General features: G+C 54.4%; 1 protein-coding gene across 5 annotated transcripts in view; it reads left to right on the forward strand.

Annotated features, from left to right (window-relative positions):
* Positions 1–15,036, forward strand: part of AGPAT3 (1-acylglycerol-3-phosphate O-acyltransferase 3) — an 80,840-nt gene that overhangs the window by 25,838 nt on the left and 39,966 nt on the right. Inside the window, exon 1 of one of the 5 annotated variants that reach the window (XM_090272112.1) lies at positions 6,624–6,645. The exons of 1 other annotated variant lie outside the window; for it this stretch is intronic. The gene's annotated coding sequence lies outside the window, so the exon portion shown is untranslated. Of the gene's footprint in view, positions 1–6,623; positions 6,646–6,699; positions 6,773–12,284; positions 12,371–12,403; positions 12,448–15,036 lie in introns of those variants that run through there. 3 more of the 5 variants (XM_090272130.1, XM_090272119.1, XM_090272124.1) reach the window with 3 other exon arrangements.

Below are 15,036 nucleotides of genomic sequence, written 5' to 3' on the forward strand. Positions count from 1 at the left end.
TGTCCACGGCACTGATCTTGCTGCTGCATCTTCTGACCCCTCTTCTTTCTCGGATGGAGATGTCGCAATGTCTCTTATTGTCAGCATGCCGTCATTCATTTCTATGGTATCCTTTTCATTTCTGCTTCATGAAACATATGGCTGGGTTATTTAACACCTAGATATCAAATTGTTATATTTTCTTTAAGAATTTTAGTTCTAGCATTATAAATATTCCTCATTTGTCTTATTTAATGTCACTGGCCTGATATTTTATTCTCTGATATCAAGAATTTGGACCTCCTTTTTATTTGTATTTTCCCAATATACATCTATTCGTTATTTTCAACCCTGCTGGCTGGCTTTGGTTGAGGTAGTTCTGTGATATCTCGCTGAGTGGGTTTTGTTTTGTAAAGCATTTCCCTTTTTTAGTAGGTGATCTCCACTGGTTGGAGTTGATCAATATGGTCCATGCGTTTGATTAGTGCTGTTGGTATTTGTGTGCTTGGGGTTACAGATAAATGTGTGCCCATGCACGGTCACACTCACAGCGCACATGGCCTCTGTCCTTCGCCTCTCTGGATGTTGTGGTTTGTGCTGTGTTGTGTTTTGATGTGGCTGACCTGCTAGCTCGGGGGGTTTGCGTTTTGTGTTGGTGGTTACCTGATCCGAACCCGATCGGAATATCTTTCAGGTCCTTCGTTCCCTCCTTCTGGAAAATGTCTATTGTTTCTGTACTAAGAGCAATAACAGAACACCCTGTAGCTTCCTCTCCTGAGGCCCTTGCACCTCCCATGCACCTGAGCTTTTCTTACCCACCTTGTCAGCTGCTCTGCTATCACCGCTGTCACTTTCCCGCTGGTGCCTGTGAAGTGGCAGTGGCTCCTTCTGTCCCACCTCCCTCGCTGCTCGCTGCTTGTGCTGGTTGGTTTTCAGAACATGGGAGACTCAGCGCTCTGCTGAGGCTTCTTTCTCCAGAGAGACACGTCATCGCTCATCCCTGGGCCTTCTTGGCAGCTCAGGTGTATCCCCAGCTCAGTGGCAGGCAGAAGTTTGGATTGTAAGCCAGTGGAGCCACGTGTCACTGGGTCCCAGCCCTGTTCATCTCTCCAGGACCTCTTGCCTTCAAGTTGATTTTATGGTCTGATTTTATTGTCCAGCACTTTCTGTGAGTGTTTGTATGGACTGGCCCTTGATTTAGTTTCCATCTTTCTGTGACATACTGTTTGAGCTTTGTTTGTCTCTTGTAAATCCAGCAGATGGCTGGGTTTTTAATGGCTGTTTAAACTTACTGCAGTTACTGACATAGTTGGACTTTCTACTTGATCATCACCATCATTATTTGCCATCTTTTTTCTCTGTGTTCCTGTCCTCTCTTGAATTTAAGCTGTTAAATCTGTTCATCTGTTTACACAGTGGGAATGGTACCCTCACACCACTGGGAGGCATGGTTGGCCTAGCTGAAGCTCTTTGCTGTCTCTGCTTTCTTCCCAAAGAGTGTAAAGGCCTTAGAACCAGGACTTTGCTCCCACAGTGTTTTCAAACCCACATTTCCCGGGCACACACGGTACTGTGTGGTGTTTGCACCTCTGGCTTCTCGTCACTTTCTGTCTCTGCCCCGGAGCACACGGCCATGCGTCCTTAAGAGATTGCTTCTCTGTTCCCAGTGCCACACAGATGTGATACAGCAGGCCCAGTGGGCGCTGGTTTAGTCCACGCTGATCACCGTTGTCACCCTACCCATACCCCTGAGCATGGGGACCCTTCCCAAGGCAGCTGCCTGGACTGGCTGGCAGGTGTGCCATGGATGCTCTGGTCCGTGTGTGTGTGTGTGTTTCCCTGTGTGAGGGTGGGACCCAGGGTGAGAGGGTAGTGTGCTGCTGTCCTTGTCCCAGCTCAGGTGACCCTAAGAACTTGATGAGATGTTGGGTTTTATCAAAGTGATGAGCAGCTTTGGAACAGTTTAGTTATCAGGTGCCTTTGACAAGTTTTCAGTGACTAATAAAACTAGGGGTTGATGGCTGTCCTTTGTTAATTAGTAATTAGCTCCACGCTGCTGATTTTCTGAGCTGACTTGTCCAGGGAGAGTGTTCATCATTTTCTTGATGGGACTCTGACCTCTGCAGTCTGGGGGCCAGCGTCAGAGAGGGTGGGCATGTCCTTTTTAGCCAGTGTGGGCTGAGCAGCGGAGAGCGTTCCATGAACGCCGAGAGACCAGCAGCAGGTATGGTGTCAGGACATCTGTTTACTGGTCTCCCTGAATCTTGATGCTGGTTTTGTGAAGCTTTAACAAATGCGGGATAGATTATTGTGAGAATCTAGACTTCTTTATTTGGGGTAAATGCTACCTAATGAAGAAGGTTTCCTTTTGGAAGTTAAAATTCTCAACCCCATGGCCTAGGTGAGGAGCGGAAATGTGTGGTGGGAGGGAGGTTGAGAATGTGGGTACCAGGATGTGTAGGGAGGCGAGATGTTCATGTGTGGATTTGGAATTATTTTCTGTGGAGTAGGTGCTTAACCCTTTGCGTGCCATGCGTAATTCGAAATTTGGATCAACATGAGAAAAAAATGATATCAATATATAATCTGAGATACAAAAAAAGAGAACAAAACGTAAAATATGAATTATTCCATTGTTATTTACATGTATAGCCATCAAAAAAAGAATCACTGGGAGCGACGCTGGCACTTTTGGGAAATTTGTCAGCATCACTCACAGCGATGTTGGCACTCAAAGGGTTAAGGCTGTGCATGCTGGAAAAAGTACCATCACTAGCAACGTGTGTATTTCAGAAGTCAAGTTGCTTATAAAGAAGCATGCATTTAAGGCTATGAAGTAGAGGCAAACAGGTAAAGACATTTCCGTGGTTGCTAGAACATTCCGCGGATCTTTGGCTTTGGCACCTCAGGGTCCATGTGGTTTGTTGGCGAGGAGAGGACCTGGATCATCCTCACGCGGGCTCCCCAAGGGTCCTACAGGGAGGCCCCCTGGAGGCCAGGCCCCCAGGTGTGTGCAGTACCAACTTCCTGCCGTCGGGCAACCTAGATCTTGTTGAATAATTACTCACTTTAGTGGCAGGCCTACCATGTACCAGCACCCCACTTGGTGTTGGGGGGCAGAGGTGACCGACCATTTGACCTCAGTGCCTATGGAGGGAGGTGACAGAAACTAACGTGAAATGGGTGTGAAGTCCCGCTTTCAGTCCATTTGTTCTTTGTGGATTTCTAGAGCCTGGGGGGCTACACTTTAGTGGGCGGCACAGGAAGCAAGGTGACCCCTCTGAGAGGGATCTAAGTGGTGTGGCAGCGTGGGTGCTGATGGCGAGCAGACGACCTCTCCCAGCAGGAACGAGCTTGGCAGGCAGGCAGGTGGTGGTGGGGGGGCAGGCGTTCAGGCAGGCAGGCAGGAAGTCAGGGAGCCTCCCTGAGGCTGGTGGAGGGCCGTGGGGAGCAGACAGCAGGCCCAGCAGGCAGGGTGCCTGGCTTACCAGACCCGCGGGGTGGCTCTCGTTCTCGGCTTAGGCCCCGCCCTGGCATGATCCTCAAGGGGCAGAGAGAGCCCTGGCTTTACCGCAGTCTGCAGGGGGCAAGAGTGGAAGTCAGGATGGGAGATGGGGCTGGAAACAGGGTGGGCGGAGAGTAGCCAGGCTTGCTGGGGGGGTGAGTGTGTGGTGTGCACGTGTGTACATGCATGTGTCTGCATCTGCATGTGTATCTGTGTTTGTGTATCTAACCTGCTTCAGGCTGACAGGCACTGAACTGGGAGGAACACACTCATCTCCTGATCCTGAGCGAGGCTCTTCACCCAGAATTGTCCTTTAGGATTTGTCTGTCTTAGACTTCATGCCGCTGCTTGGCAATGTGATGGTCACCGTCAGGGACAAAAGGCTAGAACTGGGCACTGGCTAGGCTGTGGGCTCTTAGCCTCAGTGTTTAGCTGGACTTCTGGGGCATCTCTCTGCCTGGCCTTTAGCTGAGGCCCCAAACTGGCAGCGCCGCTTCCTCGGGAGTTTGCAGACCTGCCTCCCACATCTGCAGGAACAGGGGAGGCAGGGCCAGGCATGACTAGGAGGACGGGAGAGGTGTGTGCCTTGGCCTCTGTCTCCCATTGTGATGGTGGGGCAACCTCACACTGGCGAAAGGCACACGGTGAGAGGCTCAGAGCCTGCATGGCACTGGCTGGGCTGACGGGGCACTGTGTGACCCATGACCAAAGGGCACGTGTGTGTGTGCTAACCTGCCTGGGCAGATGGGTGCACAAGGGGGCCCTGGCTTCAGGGGGACCAGTGGGGCCACGGGAATGTCTGAGCTCAGGGACAAATCCAGCAGGCAGCTAGAGCAGGATTCTCACACACAGTTCATGTGTCTAAGATGCTGTTTATACCCACAGCACACTTCAAACACACACCCATATACACACCACACACAGGGTTTTGTTTCTTTAAGATGCAGCTCTGAAGCCATTGTGGCAAATGTTTATCTCAGTGATGGGCACTGGGCATCTGAGACACTGCCTTTTGTGTTCGACTTTTTAAAGTTAAAAGTATATATAAGTGAACGAGAGGGACATTGGAAAGCGCTCCCGCCCTGGGGCAGAGCTTTCCTGCAGAGGCTGCCCTGAATCAGGTGAGAGGACAGGTGTCAGCCGTGAATCTGGCTAGGACGGTTGTCAGCTGAGCCCTGCTGCTGGCAGACTTGGGTGCTGTGGGCTCTCATGTGACCTGCGGGCAGGGTGTTGGGGGCAGAGCCCAGCCCTCGGGTCGGTGTCTGGAGGAGCCTGCCGCGTGTCAGTATGACGTGGGCCCCGGGGTGCTCTGCACACGGCTGGGCCAGGCCCTGGTTGGGGCGTGCCGTTGTTCCCCTCGGGGCCTCTGCTTTCCCCCCCAGGGCTTGCAGGAGAGCTGCGTGTTCCTGGTGCTTACGCTGGTGTGAGGAGGAGAGGCGAGCAGCGCAGGGATACGTTCCCGGAGGCGGGACGGGGACCCCTGGAACTGGGGCCCTGCTGGGTGCAGCCCCCACGGCTCTCCGTGGACGGAAGCTCGGGTGTGAGCCCTGGTCCTGGTGGACCTTGTCCTTGGGCCACAAGGACAGAATATCGGGATTGAAAGGGGGTGCTGTGGACGCCAGGAACAATTCAGAGCAGTTCCTTTGATTCTGAGGTCTGCCACTTAACACTTCTTTGCCAAAGAATTCTGCATGTCAGGAGCAGGTTCAGCCCACGCGCAGTAACAGATCAGTGCAGGTCAGTTTTTCCCCCATTACCAGTAACTCAGCCCAGGGTGGGGACAGCAGCTCCGCACAGACACAGCCCCAAGTTCCCTTCAACGTCCTTGCAGCCTGCAGCTCTGTGCTCCTCATTGCTGGTTTCAAAAAGGCTGCTCCCACCTTGCCATTTCGCCTGCGTCCCAGGCTGGAAGGAGGAGACGGGCACAGCTGGTCTGTTCCCTTTTGAAGAACTCCACCCAGTGGCTTTCACCTCCATCTCCCTGGCCAACATGGCTGTCCCAGCTGCAGGGGGTCTGGGACCCTTACCCTTTCGGCTGAGCCTGCTTCTGCCTGACAGAATGTCCGTCCCACTGATAGGGAAGCAAGGGACAGTGAATTTTGGACTGGCAGTGTGCCTGAGGACGAAACTTGTGTTTATTCTCAAAATTCTTCTGGCTGGTCTAATAATCACATAAACATAAGACAGGTTAGCCATAGAAAGTGACCAAACTTAATACCTATGTCCACATGAAAGCCCACGTACACGAGAGGCTCAGAAAGGGACATGAGGAATATAAGCCATTCAGAGCCAGGGCTGAGGTAAGGTTCTGGGGGGCTTCAGCGGCTCATTGCTGAATGACAAGAAGAGCAGATGTTCAGTAACTCACAGTTTGCCCTGCCCTTTAGAGAGATCAAAAAACGGTTATCTCTGCTAATCTCTTATTATGGGGCAAGGCTTTTAATTCAGTTCTTCTGGGTTGGGGCAGTGGGGGTGGGGGACAGAAGTTTCTCTTGAGCTCACAGGGTCTTGGTTGCCTTTAGCTAAAAAGAATTCATGTACCACAGGAGCACATCTTGGGGTACTTGTTCCGAAGCCCTCTAGCAGCCAGCTCTTTCCTACTGCTTCACAGGGTAGTTAGTCAGTATTCCCGACACTGAGTGTACCCTTGACCTTTGACCTGAATGTGACAGAAGGCATTTTCCTGGTTTCTCTGGGCTTCCCTCTTCGCTGCACTTGGCACACCTTGGTTGTTCTGCAGCTGTTGACCTGCACTTCTGTTTTTCATGTGGGGGCTGGCCAGGTCTTAGCTTTCAGTCTCTGGGAAAATGAGAACAAGGAGACGTGGACAGCCATTGCCTCAAGCAGGACTTCTCCCTAAGTGCTCCCCTGCCGCGGGTGGAGCCCATCCCACTGGGCGTGGGCCGCTGGGTACTCTCCCCTGGACCCTGCAGCGGTTGCCCCAGGCCGCCCATGTTCCTGGCTGCTTCCACCTTCCTGGCGAGCAGAGACTTTAGGTTGAGGGCGGGAAGGACAACTCCTGAGCCACTTGGTGAGCCCCCGCCTCCCTGCAGATCCTGCCTCCCCGACTGGGAGGGGCTGAGGGCAGGATAAGAGCCGGGCCACCTCCCGTGAGGGAGCCTCCCTGCAGGTCCGGCCCAGGAGGCTCACCGGTAAGACAGGTAAGGGCAGGGCCTCCCGCCTCCCCTGGACAGAGTGAGGCACCGAGTAATGGGTAGGAGAGAGAAAGGAAGTTCAGGGCCGTGTATCTCAGACCCCACAGTCTCCAGCCACGGAAGCGTGCGTGGGGTGAGTTACTGACCCTGGAAGCCCTCCGCCTTCGCGTGCATGGAACAGCACCTGTCCCTCCCTAACGTGTGCAAGTCCCTGTGGCTGGCATCTGCCCTTCCTCACTCCGAGCTAAACTGTCAATGTAAGAAATGTCGAAACCTGTAGAGGAATTTTTGTAGGAGTTCACTTGAGCCGAACTGATGACATATGCCAGGGAGCAAGATCTCAAATGTTCTGGAAAGTAACAGTTGGCAGCTTCTTTTATACATTTGAAATCAGGAGCGCTTACATGAAGGTGGGGGAGGGCAGGGCAGGGGTTGGCTTACAGCTCTGTTAACAAGATTACGTGCTCCCTGCGGGTTAGTACCCCCTTCGAGGGTGTTCCTGTTGGTCTTTCAGAGACGGGGTAACTTACCTCCATGGAGGACAATGGACAGGGCTGCCTTAGACCGTTCACTGGAGGAGCTGTGGGCTGGGGCGTGACTGCCCCCCTGGCGCTGCCCAGCCAGGCATTCATGCTCAGGTCATCCCGTGCGGTTCGTTTCCACAGAACCCCCTTTCTCACCCACGGAGCAAAGGCCAGGATGGGGTGACTAAGGCATCTGACTTGTGTCTGTCACCTCCGGGGCCTCCGTCTCAACGTGGCCGTCCGTCAGGCTGTTTCAGCAGTGATTTCTGAGACCGTAGTGTCTTCCTGGTGAGGGCGGTCAAAAGCTTTTGTCAGCCACAAGTGTCACATGACTAACCGAAATGACAGAGCCAGCTGCCCAGTGTCAGTGTCACTGCCCAGAGCGGCTGTTGAGGCCTTGAAAGCGGAGAGGCTGAACGGAGAGATGCTGAGGGTTTGAACACGTGTGAACTTACGGACTAAGAAGACCGGACAACAAGGTGACAGAGAACATCTTATTCACTCCTTTTTCGTGTGTATTGCATGTCGACAGGATGATACTTGGGGTGGATTGGGGTAGATACAATACATGATGAAAAATCGGTTTGACTCACTTTTCAGTGTGGCTACCAGAGGGCGGAGCTTGCACACGTGGCTCACTTTATTTATGGTGGTCAGCCTGCTGTAGTGTCACTTGGAAACTTTTGCCTGAGACAGGCACCTGCTTGTGGCATGCACTGGCTCCGCTCTCCGGTGGTTGTGAAATCTGGAGAACTCTTAAGGTGACATGTTGATCCAGAAGGAAGAAGGCGATTACTCTTGCCTTCTCTTGCCTTGTTGGCTGGACAAGTTGTTTCTTTTGGGATTACCGTCAGTTTAACACGTACGCGGGAGGAGGAAGTGGTTCTGGAGGGGAGCATATATTCAGGTCTGTGCGGCAGGATTGGAGGTGTAATTTTATTTGGGTGTCTGAGGTGGGCTCGGGTATTGGGCTCTGAGCACAGGCCTGTGCCCAGGGACTGCACATGCATGACAATGAACTTGGACCGGCAAGTTCCTAAGTGTGGTGGGTTTTAAGCTACAAAATAAACACCCAGACATTTAACAGAGATGTTCTCTGTGGTCTTGCTAGTGGTTTAGTCTCTGTTGATTGGGTGTAGGGGCTTGTGCGGGTGAGACCCAGGGCCTTGCTCAGCAGTCCTGGGTGACTCTGGAGTGGACGGGCTGATGGCCAGCCAGGGTCCGGAGTGCTTGGCACAGACCCCACCTTGGGCACAGGTGGCAGGAGGTGTAGAAATTTCCTCATGAATTAAGTTGTGTGCCTGGCTCCTGCCAGGTGGATCCGCTGCTGACTGAGAGGAGACTCATCTGTGGCCGAGTGGGAGGTGTTGCTGCGCCTGGGCCCGAGTGAGGACGGCGAGAATTGGGATCAGGGGCAAAGACGCGCCCTAGTAGTGACTCAGCAGCTGACTAGACATCTATCCATTTGCTCATGTCAGTTAGCCATTTGGTTACTGTTACTGCCAGGACCTGTGCTGGGAAGGGGGTGCAGAAAACCATAAAATGTGGGTCCGCTTTTGTCCAGGAGCAGGGGTGGCGATGCCTGGCCCAGGCCGGTGGGCTGTGTCTGCGCTCCCACGAGAGTGCGCCGACAGGCACTGTCCAGTCAGGGCGCTGGGGAAGCCGGTACAGGGAGGGACCTGGAACCTGAGTCCAGCGGGCACGAGCAGCAGAGCCGGGCACAGGGGGTGGGGCGCTGGTGCCAGCTCTGCTGTGGTCAGCACACGCCCACACAGGGACCCCCTCGATGGAGGCAAGCGTGGGGAGCCTGGCAGTCCGGCCTCTGGCCCCCGTTTTCACCATCATCGTCCACCTGTGCCGACCACTCTGTTCTGGCTCCTTAGAGGGCAGCTGCAGCTGCCCAGAACTCAGGGAGGAGCCCTTCAAATACCCCCAGTTTTTCCGTTCCGACAGTTGTCCCTTCTCTCAGGTGCCTTGATGGCCATCTCCTTGTATTTACAAACATTTTCAGAGAACTGAGCCTGATGTAAGCAAGACGACCACTTCTGCTTCCGCTTTTCATACTGTTTCCAGCCCCGGTATTATTTAATTCAGTTACGAAGCTGCAGAAACGGTGGCTGTGTGGCAAGTCTGGGGCCAGGCACTGTGTTTCTGAACTTGGAGCTGAGGGAGCCGAGTGTGAACTGCCAGAGGCAGTGAGGGGCCGTGGGGGTCAGTGGAGTCATGTTGGGGAGTCCCCACTGTCCGTAGAAAGTACTTCAGTCCTGTGATGAAGGTGGCATGGCGAGTGCCCAAACATTCAACTGTGACAGGTAAGAAGTGGGAAGGCACACTGTCCCCTAGGAAACCAAGCAACAGAGTGTCTGAGCTCAGAAACAAGGTAACGACCTTCTGGGCCGAAATAGAGCCAAAGTGCTGAGCAGTGGGGGGGGACCAAGGCCGGGGCTGTGGAGGTGCCACTTGGGGGCCCCACCTGTGGAGTCCCAGGGTCCCAGGTGCTCTGCTGTACAAGGGACATGCACGGCCAGCCCATGCTGGAGCCAGGGGCTGGCGCGGGGGTTCCTGCAGGCCAGAGGGGCCCAGGCGGTGGGGGGTGGTGGATGGAAATACAGTGGCAGTTGACCTGTGACAGTGGTTACAGCCTTCTAGGAAGCTGGGGGCAGAGAAGGGGACAGCACACAGCCTCTCGATGTTGCAAAATGAGCTAGGTCATCGGCTGGCCTAAGGCTGTATTTCAATATCCCCAACATGGCAACAGAGCAAGAGCCTAGGTGCTGGCTTGTCCCTGGTGTAGACCGAAGGCCTCAGGTGGCCGTGTGGAGTCAGCTGCACGTGATGGAAGAGAGGTTTCAGCAAAACTGCTCCAAACCCTCAGTTAAGGTCAGGGTCACATGAGAAGTCTGATGTGAAGACAATATGCAACATCTGTGTCAGAACAGGATTTTCTTTGGGGGAAGCTTGCTTTGTGATGACTTTTAGGTGCTCAGTGGGTTACTAAATGACCCCCACTTCCCTGTCTGGTTTGGAACCAGGGAAGGTAAAACATGTCAGCTTTTCATGTGTCTGCTGAAGAACGTGGCTTAGTCTGGGTCCTCTGGCTGGAGGGTCACAGGATGGAGGCTCTGCAGGTTGGGGGCCCTGGGCAGGAGGGGCTGACAGCAGCCCCCCGGAGATGACTCTCCTCCCAGAGATCAGAAAATACAAGTTCAACCACATTGGGGTCATGACCCATCCCTCAGGCCAGCAAACACGTGGTCAAGGGGCTGAATGGGAGCTGGAGGGCTTGGATTCCAGCCCAGAAATGGGGGGGTGGGGGTAGTTAGCTATACCTGGACATTTATGGTGGGTGGACACTTGTCAGTGAAGACACTTTCTGAGCACAGGTGGATGGGAAGGTCCCCGAGAGAAGGTTCCTAGGAAGGTGAGTGATATGCGCCAGCTCCGTGGGGTGTTCCTCCCCACAAAGAGCCCACGGGTGGCCCAGGTGGGGGTGGCTGTGGCCAGGCATCAGGTGAGACTGCCAGCGTTACTGACGTGTGATTCTCAAGTGCCCCTCTCCACAGCTGGTTTGTTCAGGTCGACAGGATTTGTGGGGACATTTATTTGTTGATCCAGGCAATAGCACGCGTGAGGACTAGGCTGTGGCTATTGCCGGGCATGGCAGACCCAGGGCTGCCTGACCACCGCAGGCAAGGCTGTAGGGTGGGCCCCCCATAGCGCCCAGCAGCCCGCAGCTGGGACCTGCTGTGCCTTGAGCATGGGTCAGTGTCTTCTTCCTAAAGTAGCCAGTGCTCTGCCTTCCCTCCAATCAGGAGACCACACTGGCCCCTCCCCTGTCCTCTCCCACCTCCATTTCGCCGAGTCACTCAGTCTGCTGGGAGCTGTGCAGGTGAAGGCAATGGGATTTTATGCAGAGAGCAGGTGTGCATTCTGCTCCCAGCTCCACCACCAGCCAGCACTTCCTCCCTTTCCCAGAGAAGGGGGAGGGGCAGATGGTTGTCCCCACTGGGAAATGAGGGCAGCGCTTTGTCTGCACCTCAGAGTCCTGGGCCTGGGCTACCAGAGCAGGAAGGGTCTCAGAGGCACTGCCGCTCTCAGGGAGACAGGGTGCCCAGCGGGACCCCCTGAGAGGACCTGTCCTGTAGCCAGGACCTGAGTCTCCTACTCTCAGCTGTCACAGAGGCTGTCTCTACTTGTCCCCGCAGGGGAGGGGCCAGGAACCAGCACAGCTGGTCAGACTGGAAAACTCCCAAATGTAGCTTAGGGGCTTCTCAGGTCTCACTCTTTTTTTTTTTTTGAAGATTATAAAAATAATGCATCTCCATTTTCTAAGATAAAATCCTTTAGGCTTTCTTAACTGAGGGCTTCTAAGCACAGAACCTCAGCTCTCTGAGAGCTCCAGGGTTAGCACAGGGGACTCATCCGCTCACGGGTGGTTGCACAGCCCTGGGAATGCCTTCCGGTTGTTGGGGCGTCTGACGTGCCCACAAGGGACTTGGCATAACCTCGTTGGCAGGTGCACCATGGAAATCACAATGGGCTGGCACAACATTACCTTCCTGGGTCTGTGGGTATAAATTAGGGTTTGCACTAGCTCTGTAATCATATCCATAATTTAGGGGAAGACTTTGCTTCCCTTTTGTATTTTTTCTCGATCTCTTTTATTGCTTAGGTGGAAATTTGTCTAAGTAAAAAGAAAATTTTAACTTATGTTACCTTTTAAAACTTTTTTATTTTGAAGTCTAAAGAAATTTTTATCAGAATAACCAGCTGCAGACTAACTCCCAGGTGTTAAGGCTGACAGGGCAAGCTGGAAGCCAGGCGTCTGAAAAGCCTCTTGTGCATTGAGTCCTTTCGGTAAATTGCTGTTTGGTAAATTTGCATTGTAGAAACGTCTCTATTAGAGATTTTTCTACATGCTGGCCCAGAGAAGGTGGGGAGACCTTGTTCTTCGGGTTGCACTTCAAAGCCCGAGGTTTCACAGTGTTGTCCCCAAAGCAGGTGTAGGTCGTGCTGGTGCATCCAGCTGGGAGCCCGGTGGGGGAGGTTGGGAGGATCTAGGCTGTGCCCAGCCCCAGCCGGTTTGACGACACTGGCTCAGCTTTCAGTTCTTTCAGGCTGGAGGAGAGCGGGCTGAGCCGCGTGGGGAGCCTGCCCGCAGGCAGGCGGAGGTGGCAGTGCGGAGAGAAGACGCGAGGAGGAGCCGGGTAGGACCTGGGGAGAGCAGGGGGTGGCTGGGCGTCCGGCCGGCCCTCCAGGGAACGCCACCGTGGAGCCTGCAAAGGTGCGGTTTTTGTTGTTGGCTGCAGTTCGTGCTTCTCTTTACTTTTTCTGTCTCAGCCTTTTCCTGTAAGGTTAAAAAATATATATATATAGATTGCCTCCTCTCAGGAAAAGGTGGAAGTGTCTGTTGACAAGGTGCAGGTCTGTAACCTAACACAGGCCACCTAAGTGTCCCTCCCCACCGCGCAGTGCCTCAGTGACAGAGGCTGAGTGCCGGTGGCCCAGGCATCCCAGGCTGATCCCTCGGGACCTCACTCGCCATCCGAATCCTTGAGGCTAAAAAGTGGAACAGGTGACCCGGAGGCGGGCTCACCTTGGAAACCCGCCAGAAGCTTCTCCTATTCCCAGAAGGAGCTTGCACAGCCTGGGCAGTAACTCACATGGTGTCATGCACATGCTCCTGTCCCAGTCCCAGGGTGCAGGATGGTGACTCCGTTGTTATTCACAGAGCTGTGGGAGGGGGCTGTGTGGCGGGGCAGCACAGCCGAGCTGGGAGCACCGAGGCTTCTCCACTGGCAGATGGTCACCCGGCAGGGCTCTGGACTTGGAAACGAGGGGAGCAGACCCCACATGAGCAAGAAGGCTACTGGGGCTAGAGCAGACGTGGGTTCCAACCTGGCAAGCGCCCAAGCGGTGGGGACACATTCCTCACCGAGGAGCCCGAGGGGATGGGCCAGAGTCACATGTCACACCACAGGCGTGGCTCTCAATGATCTAAGTGTCCTCCACAGGAGAATGGTGACATGCTTTTTAATGCATCCTGACAATGAAACACTCCGCAGCCAGTTTCACAGGAATGAAGGAAAGCGATGCTGATGATAGGAGCGCGGAGCCCTGGCCCAGCCCTGGCCTAGTGCTTCACGCAGCTCACTCACGTAACCCTCCTAACCGGGTGATGCAGCAGCCGTGTTCCCACTCTGCACAGGAGGAAATGGAGGCTCAGAGAGGTTCAGTACTTTTCTCCAGGTCACTCAGCTCAGTGGCAGAGAGGCCAGGATGTGAATCCAGCAGGTGTGCTCCTCTTTCCTGCCACCTCTTGCAGAAAGGAGAGGCTGGAACTGACCCAGAAGACTCCCGCCGGAGTGTGAGAGTCGGTTCAGGCTCTTATAACAATGCCACAGACTGGGTGACTTTAAGAAAACAGACATTGATTTCTCATAGTTCCTGAGGCTGGAAATCCAAGATCAAGGCCCAGGTGTCAGGAGAGACCTGCTTCCTGGTTCCTGGATGGTGCCTTCTTGCTGTGTCCTCAACAGAGTGAAGAGACAAAGCACTCTGGGGTCTTTTCTGATAAGGACACTAATCCGTTCATGGGACTCCACCCTTGCGATCTAGTCACATCCCAGAGGCCCCACTTCCGGTACCACCACGTGGGGTGTTTGGTTTCTACATATAAGCTTTGGGGGTGGGGGCGCAGGCACAACCACTCAGTCCACGCCGCGAGCAATGTGGGCGGAAAATCAGGCTGTAGCCACACTCATCACTACGTGTGCCGGCGTCTGAAACCCCCTGCGCCAAGGGCAGGCACCCGACTCCACGGCAGCCCTGGGCGTGGGGGTGGGGTGAAGGTTCCTCTTTTGACCATGTACCTCTGCACGGTTTGAAATGTTTACAGCAAGCGTATTACTTTCTACTAACTCACACAACCTCATTATTTCATCGTTTTTAAAACCGTTCAAAAGTTGGGGTGGTTTTTGGTAGAAATATTTTATTCGGGTACAGACCAGGCAGCTAGCTGGTCCACACCAGGCAGGGAGTGGCCGCAGTGTCTCGGTCTCCCCGGTGGAACAGAGGGTCTTTGGGGTCCCCCCTCACCCCTCTCCATCCACGCAGACCTGATTTTAGAAGGTAGTGAAGGAAAGCTGCCCCCTGAATCTCCCCCGAGCCCTGCTCTCCTGTCGCTCCCCCTCCCGTACCAGCTGTGGCTCCCCGCCAGCCGCGAGGCTCAAACCTCTGTCTTTCCGCGGAGATGAGAGCATGGCTGTTACCGGGGCATTTGGGTTGGGTTTTGCTCCTGGGCTGTTTAGGACCCAGTTCCTGTTTCCCACGTACTCACTCTGCTTCTCTCGGCCAGTTGCGTACCCTCTCTGTGCCTCAGTTTCCTCACCTGTAGAACGATACTCATAAGTATGTCCACCTCCAAGGGTGTGGTGAAGCGTGAGTGAGGTGACACACACAGAGCCATCTGGATGCTCGGTGACGGTGACCAGCGTGCATCACCCTGTACAGCACTGTCAACGCCAGCTACTGTTAGAACGTCCTGCCTGAAATTCTAGAACCTGCTCTTCCTCTCCAGGGAGCTGGGGCGGATGGGGCCCACGCTGGGCCCAGCATGGCCTGGTTCACGCAGCTCTCTGTGTGCTGGGCAGCCCAGCCAGCTGGGGCGGCCCCCACGCGCAGGGCATCCAGCGTGCAGGGCAGCCTCCCAGCCGACCAGGGAGAGAGCAAGGTCCCCGCACCTGGAGGAGAAGGGGGTTCGGGCAGCATGGTGCAGGTGGTGTGAGCCCGGGCTCAGCACCCATGCGGTAACGGTCACTCCTCACTGGCTTCTCAGCATGTCCCAAACACAGGGCCTGCTCTGTGGAAGGAA

Source organism: Furipterus horrens, unplaced genomic scaffold, assembly GCF_987537825.1.
Source record: "Furipterus horrens unplaced genomic scaffold, mFurHor1.1.pri manual_scaffold_1, whole genome shotgun sequence".
Classification (NCBI taxonomy): domain Eukaryota; kingdom Metazoa; phylum Chordata; class Mammalia; order Chiroptera; family Furipteridae; genus Furipterus; species Furipterus horrens.